The sequence below is a fragment of the Pteropus alecto genome, unplaced genomic scaffold, assembly GCF_000325575.1.
Source record: "Pteropus alecto unplaced genomic scaffold, ASM32557v1 scaffold11, whole genome shotgun sequence".
Classification (NCBI taxonomy): domain Eukaryota; kingdom Metazoa; phylum Chordata; class Mammalia; order Chiroptera; family Pteropodidae; genus Pteropus; species Pteropus alecto.
In genome coordinates, this window is record NW_006431956.1 from 15247686 (window position 1) to 15256108 (window position 8423).

The 8423-nt window shown below is 42.6% G+C and overlaps 1 protein-coding gene across 1 annotated transcript in view; it reads left to right on the top strand.

The window, feature by feature from the left end:
* Positions 1-8423, top strand: part of GAD2 (glutamate decarboxylase 2) — a 71293-nt gene that overhangs the window by 13187 nt on the left and 49683 nt on the right. The gene's annotated exons all lie outside the window — the stretch shown is intronic.

The window sequence follows — 8423 nt, forward strand, 5'->3', positions numbered from 1 at the left end:
CCTGTGAGGACGTCAGTCAGGAGAAGCAGGAAGTCATACTGGGCCTCAGATCTACTATGGAACCTTTTCTGTTTTAAGTGGTCTGTATGTCCCTGTGTGGGTCTGTATGCGTGGATGTTTGGGGATTTAAAACAAGGAAGCAAGGGCAAGTACAGATTGAAAACCAGTGAATACAATCTACAACAACAGCAGCAGCCATGGAATCAAAGGAAACCAATGATTTGTACTCACAAATTATCTTGTTTTTAGTCATGTTTACTACAAACTTAGTGGCCTAAAACAATGTGAATTCATTATCTTACAGTATGGAGATCAGAAGCCTGCCCTGGGTCAGGCAGGGCTGTGTTCCTTCTGGAGACTGTAGGGGGAATCTTGTTTCTTACCTTTCCCAGTTTCTAGAAGCCACTTGCCTGCCTTTGTACATAGCCACTTCTTCTATCTTCAAAGCCATCATCAGAAAATCTTCAGATCTCTCTCTGTCTCTGTCTCTCTGTCTCTCTGTCTCTCTGTCTCTCTCTCTCTCACACACACACGCGCGCGCACACACACACACACACACACACACACCCCTCTGCTTCCATCACCATATCTCCTTCTCTAACTCTGACCCTCCTGTCCCCTCTTCACAATATAAGGATCCTTGTGATTACATTGGACCTACCCAAATAACCCAGGATAATCTCCCATTTCAAGACCCTTAATTTAGTCATATCTGTGAAGCCTCTTTTGCCATGTAAGGTAACATAGTCCCAGGTTTGGGGGATTAAGATGTCAACATCTTGGGAGGGGAGCATGATTCAGCCTACTAAGCCTAGTACCCCACCATGAGATAATTTTCATTTCTTAGCTTCTCCAATTACTATTTTCCTGAAATGGATTTGGACCTCAAATAGTTAAATGTTACTATATTTGCAGTCTCAAAAAGCCCAGACGATCATCTATTGGGCACCTTTTCTTTTGACTTCTATGTTGTTTGCGCAACCTGAAATGAGGTCGGTTGACCAGCAATCTGCTCTATGCTCCCTGGGTTTTGCACAAATTTCTTGGGCTCAAGCTTTACACAAATTGACTTAACCTTGCCCCAGAAAGCTCAGGCCACGTAGTCTGAGAATAATTTTGCTATGCTTTTTTTCTTAATACTGCAAATATTTATTTGAAGGGAAAGAAAGTCTAATCCTTTATCTCTAAGGGAAAGAAAGGTAATTCAGCTATACAACCACCGTTTGATCTCCTCCTCTTTCTTGTATCTCTATCCACACACATAATTGTGAAAGAACATTTGAATTATAAACCTAAAATACCAACTGGTTCTAACTGCCAGCTTATTTTTCACAAATGAACTGTTCTTCTAATATATAACACCTTATATCTGATAACTATTTGACCATTTTCAATACATTGACCATTTCCAATATCCGTGAGCTCCAAGATTGTTTGATTCTCCCAACAATCCTGCGGGACAGGCAGAACGGAGACTGTTTTCAGTATTTCAAAAATGAAGAGGCTACAGTTAGCTGGGTAGATAGAGCCAGGATTAAACAGGTTTCCTGACTCCCAGACCAGTTAGGTCCCTACCCCTACCACCAATGTGGAAACCAGATTAAAAGATTCAGCAATGAAGTTTTGTACATCACAGCTCATCCATTTATTTAACATTTTATACCTTCCTGAACCAGCTTTTTCTTAATGTGAAGTGATATTAAATAGTTACTCCCACTCCCCACCCCCCTCCAAAATATCCTCCTTGTATCTCACATGGCTGGGCCGGAGGGAGTTTTCAGAGTCCATTGAAAGCACTCTTGTGTCTACCTTGAACACTTGATCCCAATCATTCTGGACAGATAAGTCCTTATAAGTAAGTCCTGCCCTTGAAGCTCCAGGTTAAGAGGTAACATGACTCCCATGTCACCCCTGAGTTCCATACCTCCCTCAGGGCCACTCTGTTCATCATGTAGCATCTCTCCTTCCAGCTTTGGTCCACGCCATACATTCCCCTAGTCTTCTCTGACTCACTCTTTGTCTCTACCAGCATAAAAAGATCTCCACAGGCTGAAGAAGGAAAATTCCCAAGTCATGTCTCAAGAGCCTTTCTCTAGGCCAGACAATTTCCATCTTCGCAGGGAGGGCTCCTTACGGAATCCCTCACCCATAAGAAGAAAGGGTGTTGGGCGTCGTGTGTGTCAGGTGAGGAGGAGACACTGCTCCGTGCTCTTTAATAGTTTCCAAGGCCCATGACTTTTGGAGAATCAAATGCGAGCCTTATAAAAACACTTACCTCAGTGCCGGCGACGTAGGGAAATCTACATAAATATGAGGTAACTTAAACAAACAAACAAACAAACAAAAACAAAAACCTCCCTTTTTATATAGATGAAGAAACCAAGCCCCAAAGGTGGGAGATGCTTTGCCCAAGGTTTCACGACCACTCGGTGACAGAGTCAGACAGAGAGCCTCAGTTCCCCAACGGTCCCAACACTGCTCTTTCAACTACTGGATCTGATGACCTCAAAGCCACTCACTAGACGGCTATTCTACAGTTCCTTGTAGTACCTGTTCTTAAATCCTATTTTGATTATTCTAGTGCTAATTTCCTGATCTGTTGAATCAGGTCAAGTTACTGTCCTTTATTCTATTCTGAGCAGAATCTGAACTTGCCATGTTCAGAGCCATAGAGATGGAAAAGGCAATGAGAAACTTTGTCAGCTTCTAGCATCCAACCAGAAACTTCACACACTCAGGAAGGGAAGAGTCACCTTTTATTTTCTAAATGACTTTCTCTCTCTCTCTCTCTCTCTCTCTCTCTTATTTTCTAAATGACTTTCTCTCTCTCTCTCTCTCTCTCTCTTGCTCGCTCTCTCTCTTGCTCGCTCTCTCTTTCTCTCTCTCTCTCTCTCGCTCTCTCTCGCTCTCTCTCGCTCTCTGTTTCTCTGTTGTACTCCACCAAAGCTACCCATCTCTTTTATGGCCATCAGAACAAACTAGAACTTTCTCCTGCTGATAAGTAGACCAAGATATTAAATTTCCCTGTTTAAATCAAACTGTTTTATCGAAATGTTGAATAGGACTAAATTAAACAAGTCAAATTGCTATGAAGAACATTAGAAGAAGTAAATAAATCACTGAATTGAAACAAGAGATAGCATGCAAGCTCCAAATAAAGAGTTCCAAGATTATTTCCCTCTAAAATATAGAGTCACAAAATCTCAGAATTGGAAAGGATCTTGAAGATCATTTGTTCAGTACTCATCCTTTTCTAGAATCTCATCACCTCCACAAATCTTCAGGAAAGCTTGGCAAAAATTAATCTGATGAATTTTATGTCCTTTACTGAAAGTAGATTTAGAGAGAAGCTAAGGTTGCAGCTCGATAATTCACATCTCTCTCTCTGAATCCTATGAAAGCTCCAACCATGAGCTTAATTCCAAATCCCTCTTATTTCTTCATGTGACACAAGATCTTCCAGAAATAGCTTCAATGAAACAGCACAATTGCACCTAGAAAAAATGTTCTTCACAATCATAACAGATCCTGGGATCTTTCAGGCAAATTGCCATAACTAACTCACTCCACTCTTCACAAGCCAGGCCCAGCTCATGTCCAGAGCACCTGGGGCCAGTCACCAACATTCTGCTGAGGCCCCTCATGGCCTCAGCCCATTTTTTTTGAGGAGACAATTCTCATAACTGCTTTGGAAAGATGTTTTTCACATAACAACACTATTTGAGAGGGTTTCAATTTCAAAATAGGTGTTTTTTTATTTAAAACACACACACACACACACGCACGCACACGCACACGCACACGCACCTAATAGCAACCTAGGCAGCTTAGAAAAAGACAGCTTCTATGTAAAGATTCTCATTAGACGGAAATTCAGCCTAATAGAACTTTCAGTAAGTGAAACAGTGAGCCAAATTCAGTCTGCCTTTAGCAACCCCCGCTCTGCCTCTGCATGCTTACCTCCTTTTCATTTCAGGTCCTCATCAGTTGTATGTTATTTTCTTCTCTACCTGATCCCATCAAAACCTACTCTCAGGAAAGAAACTGAGAGTCAAGAAAATGATCATCAAACCTCAGTGCTGCCTGTTCTGGGGGTATTTTCATTGTAACAGGAGACAAAGGAATAGACAGTAAGGCACAAGTCCAGCCACTGGGCAGTGAGACTTTTTTTTATTCCTTCCTTTATTCGCTCAGTGCTGCTGTGACCCAGGCATTGCCTCAGACACTGGGGAGACAGCAGTGACAGAACAGACCCAGTCCTGCTCTCAAGGACTGGACATTGTACGGGGGGAGACCGGAAGGAGGAGGAGAGGATGGTCCCCCTCCCCAGTGCCCCTGAGAGCACACTCCACATTGGATGACTGACTCTCCCTTGATCCAAGTACCAGGTCAGGAGTAACTGGGTAGACTTATTTTTCTTCAGGGTAGTGGAGGTTTGGAAGGGACTAAAAATAATGGCAAGCGTGCTCTGCCACCTCCCAGAACATCACCTCGAATTAGCTATTTTATTTCTTCCTGGTCTGTAAAATGGGAATTATGATATCCAGCTCACATAGTTGTTGGGAGGATAAAGTGAGATAATACATGTCAAGGGTAGAGCCCTGAGTGCCTAGTTTTCAGTAAGTACTCCATGAATAGCCACTAATATTACTGTTATAACCAGCCCCCCATTGGAAAGAGCTGAGTTTACTCAGGAGGCAAGATGGAGGCAGCAAGAAGATAAGTGACATGTCTAGGGACATATCTGGGGGCAAATATTGCCTTACAATGGCCTACGGCCCCTCTCCCAAAATACCAGAACAACACTCAATGATTCAAGGCCTTAAGAGAGTTCGGATCCTTATCGTTACTGGTACAATTTTGAGATTTCCTTACATACTCCATATGGCAGGTTTATTTTAAGACATAAACTGGATTAATATTAATTTTGTTTGAGGATTTCAAGATTCTGCTCAAGACCTAGGATGGGATCACATCAGGTAAAAAGGTGGGAGAATAAGAAGGGCCACAACTTTTGGGAGCACCTGTGGATGCTGAGTGATCCATAGTCACTTCATATTTGATAGCTAAACTTCTTACACCAGCTCTGCCAAGAGAGGAATTCATCACTGCAGCTGAGCAAACAGTGGTCCAGAATGAGAAAGTAACTTGCCTTTATAAACCCACATGCTCAATTCAGGTCATTTTGTCTCATATGACCTCTTTCCATGTACATTTTTATTAAAAAAAAACTTTCCAGGACCCTAAAATCATGAAAATAATTGCTTTCCATTGAGTGATCACTGCAGCTGAGTGTTCACTGTGATGTGCTCAGTACTGGTGTTCAGGTTTGTCACCAAATATCCTTGGATCGCTTTTCATGTCGGCTTAAACTTGGCACACACCAGTATCTTTTAACACATGCTATGGGCACAGGCTTACAATGGAATGACTTTGTAGAAGGGAGTGTGAATAATAAAGTCGCAGCTTCACAGAAATGCCTTGTGTGCACATCCATATCACCTCTGACTCATGTGGAGTCTCTAAGAACATGGCTGGGTGATCCCCTCCCCTCCAAATCATAATAATTAGAAATCACTGAGGTGGTCTCACAGCATACAAGCATCTTTGTAAATCAGGTGCTTTGGAAAGCCAAATGTTCTTTTAGACCATTTGATGAGCAGAAGCAAGAAGAAGGGCTACCATTCTCCCTGACAGATGAAGCTATCATTTCTCCCAAATTTCACGATATACAGGAGGCAAATTAATGGGTGTATTGGTCCTGCGATTGCTGAGGAAGGGAGAGGGGTCCAAGACAGAAGGAGGGGTTGAGGAGGTAGATTTCAGCTCATTCATGGGTTGAGCATCATGATTTACTTCTTGGAGATCCTTGTGGCATGATGCTGTAAATCCATTCACCTCATTTAGTGTTCCTTCACACACTCCATTCACTCCATCCACAAATGCGGGTAGTGTTGACACAAAGGGGTCAAGTCCAAGGACAGTTAACAGACCTTAGAGCTAATAGGTAAAGCTTTTGATAAAATGTCAAAAAGTTAAGAGCTGAGATTTTCAACCTAGTATGTCCTTTCCCTTTTTTGATTTGAAGTCTCTGGGTTGCTTCTTTCTTCCCCCAAGCAGTTGGTCTAGTCAGAGGGGCTTACAGCTGCTTCCCTACTTGGGAGGGACCCCATCTTGGGCTTTCTGGGCTGGGTGCCAAGAAAACATCTAGACTTGCTTTAGCATAGGCCTTAGATTATAGGCATTGGGGTTGATTTAGCCCACCATGATCTGGCTCCAATCACCAAAGCTGCACCTCAGTATGGGAACTTGTGGCCAGAGATGTATGGAGATAAACAGTAGACATTTCCCTGTATTTATTCTCTGAGCATATGGCCAAATTCAACAAATATTTGTTTACTATATACTACAATTTGTTTACTATATACTACATGTAGGCTATGTTTTAGTAGGGGACAGACAGTAAACTAGTAAATATTTAACGTCATGAGGTGACAAGAGAGTAGGGAGGTAGTGAGCTATTTTGTAAGATGGTCATAAAAGGTCTCTGTGGAAGGGATATCTATGTGGGATGAGAGAGGGAGCCGTATCCATATCTGAGGAAGGGTTTTCTAAGAAATGGAACAGCAAGTACAAAGGCCCAGTGGCAAGAACAAGTTTAGCAAACTCAGAAGACCAGGAAGACCCAGGCAGAGCAAACAAGAGGGAGAGTACAGGAGGTAGGAGATAAGGGTGGATGGGGGAGGCAGCGGGGTCGTGAGGGCTGTCTTAATACTCTTTGTGTCCCCTGAGCCTAGCAGAAGCTTTCCTTGAAGCCCTGTGATCCACTAGGCAGTTGAATCTGAGTCTCAGTTAAATATCTAGATGTGACTAAAAATGGCTCGAAAGAATTACTGCAGCTTTCTAAACCACGTGTCTAAAGTGTAATAGAGGAAGAGAAACTGGCGTGTCAAGAGACCGAAGTGGTTTGTCTCCGAGCTTTCCACCATTCCCCTTACTCTCCCAGCATCCTTAAAGACAGGTGAGATTTTGTCCCCATTTAAAAGAGGAAGGAGCTGATTTGTACCTTCCGGTCCCGGGGCTAAATAAAATGGCAGAGCTCATGCCCACGGGCTCCCATTCTCACTCCAGATAATCTCGTACCCCTCAAATCCAGAAAGCCTGCTTAATTTTCTACTTAAAATGATTTCGTAACTATGAAATCCCATACTCAATTGCACCTATTTTAAATGTCAGCTGAATTATGTAGGCTGTATCTAGATTACTTATGATATTTTTTTAAAGGTAGAGAAATTAATCGTTCATCAACTTTGAATTTTTCATTTAGTATAAAATAAAAATCATATAGATATTAACGTCTATTGCCCTTGAATAGAAATATGATTTAGTTCTAAATAAGCATGAGATTCTCTCAGGGGGTCTCCTGTTATTTTTCCAAAATCAGAGTGGGGAAGGTAAAGGGGCGGTGCATTCATTCATTAGCTCATTCCCCAGCTATTCTATTGATGAACTGATTAGTAGTTTTGAAGAGACACATCTGAAACCGTGTGGCTCCCAATTTTTGTTTAGAGTTTTGCCTTCTGAAGCCATACAGAGCAATCTGTCATTCTGCTGCCACCTTGGCAAAGACCTTCAGAAATGAAGGCCACATGTCTCTCATGCCCTCTGCTCATGACCAAGCCTCCTCTGAGCTCTCTCATGACACCTAGTTTCCAGACTCCTCAGTATCTGGGATGCTGCTGTGCCAGCGAGTGGTTCCATGAAACGTGGAACTAAGGATTAAAAGTGATTCTCCACGTGTTGTCTCACCAGCACAGAAAGATGGGTCATTTATGCTGTCATTGTTTCTTCCACATTAGACAGTGTCTGTCTGTCTGTCTGTCTGTCTCTCTCTCTCCCTCTCTCTCTCTCTCTCATTCCTTCTTCTTTATGGGTCCCTTGCTATTAGTGGATAAATTTAGCTATTTCCTTGCTCCCTTTCCTGAAAGTATAGTGTTGGGTACCTAATTTTCTTTTTCATGCCTCATATCACCTTTGTTCCCCATCTTTAAGCTTTCTATTCGGGCATGTGTTTTTCTTTAAGTGCGTGGCATTTGGTACGGTGATCAATTATCCTGGGTAATTGCTCCTCATTTGAGAATCCCTATTCTTTTTCAGTAAAGACCAGACAAGACAACTTCCTCTCATTGACCAGGTGCACCAGATCTCTTACTTATCCCCAATCTGGCATTTGGCAGTTTAGTGCTTACGAGCTCATTCACTGAGGGGCCCAATTGGAGTAGCTCGTGCTTGCTCAGTGGGGCAGCTGGCGCCTCTGTTCTGTGCCCTCCTGGCTGTGAGAGACTCAGTGCTGTTCTCCTCTGATTTCCTTCTCTTTGAGGTTGCCCAGGGATCTGCTAAATACACAAGAGAGAGCACTATTT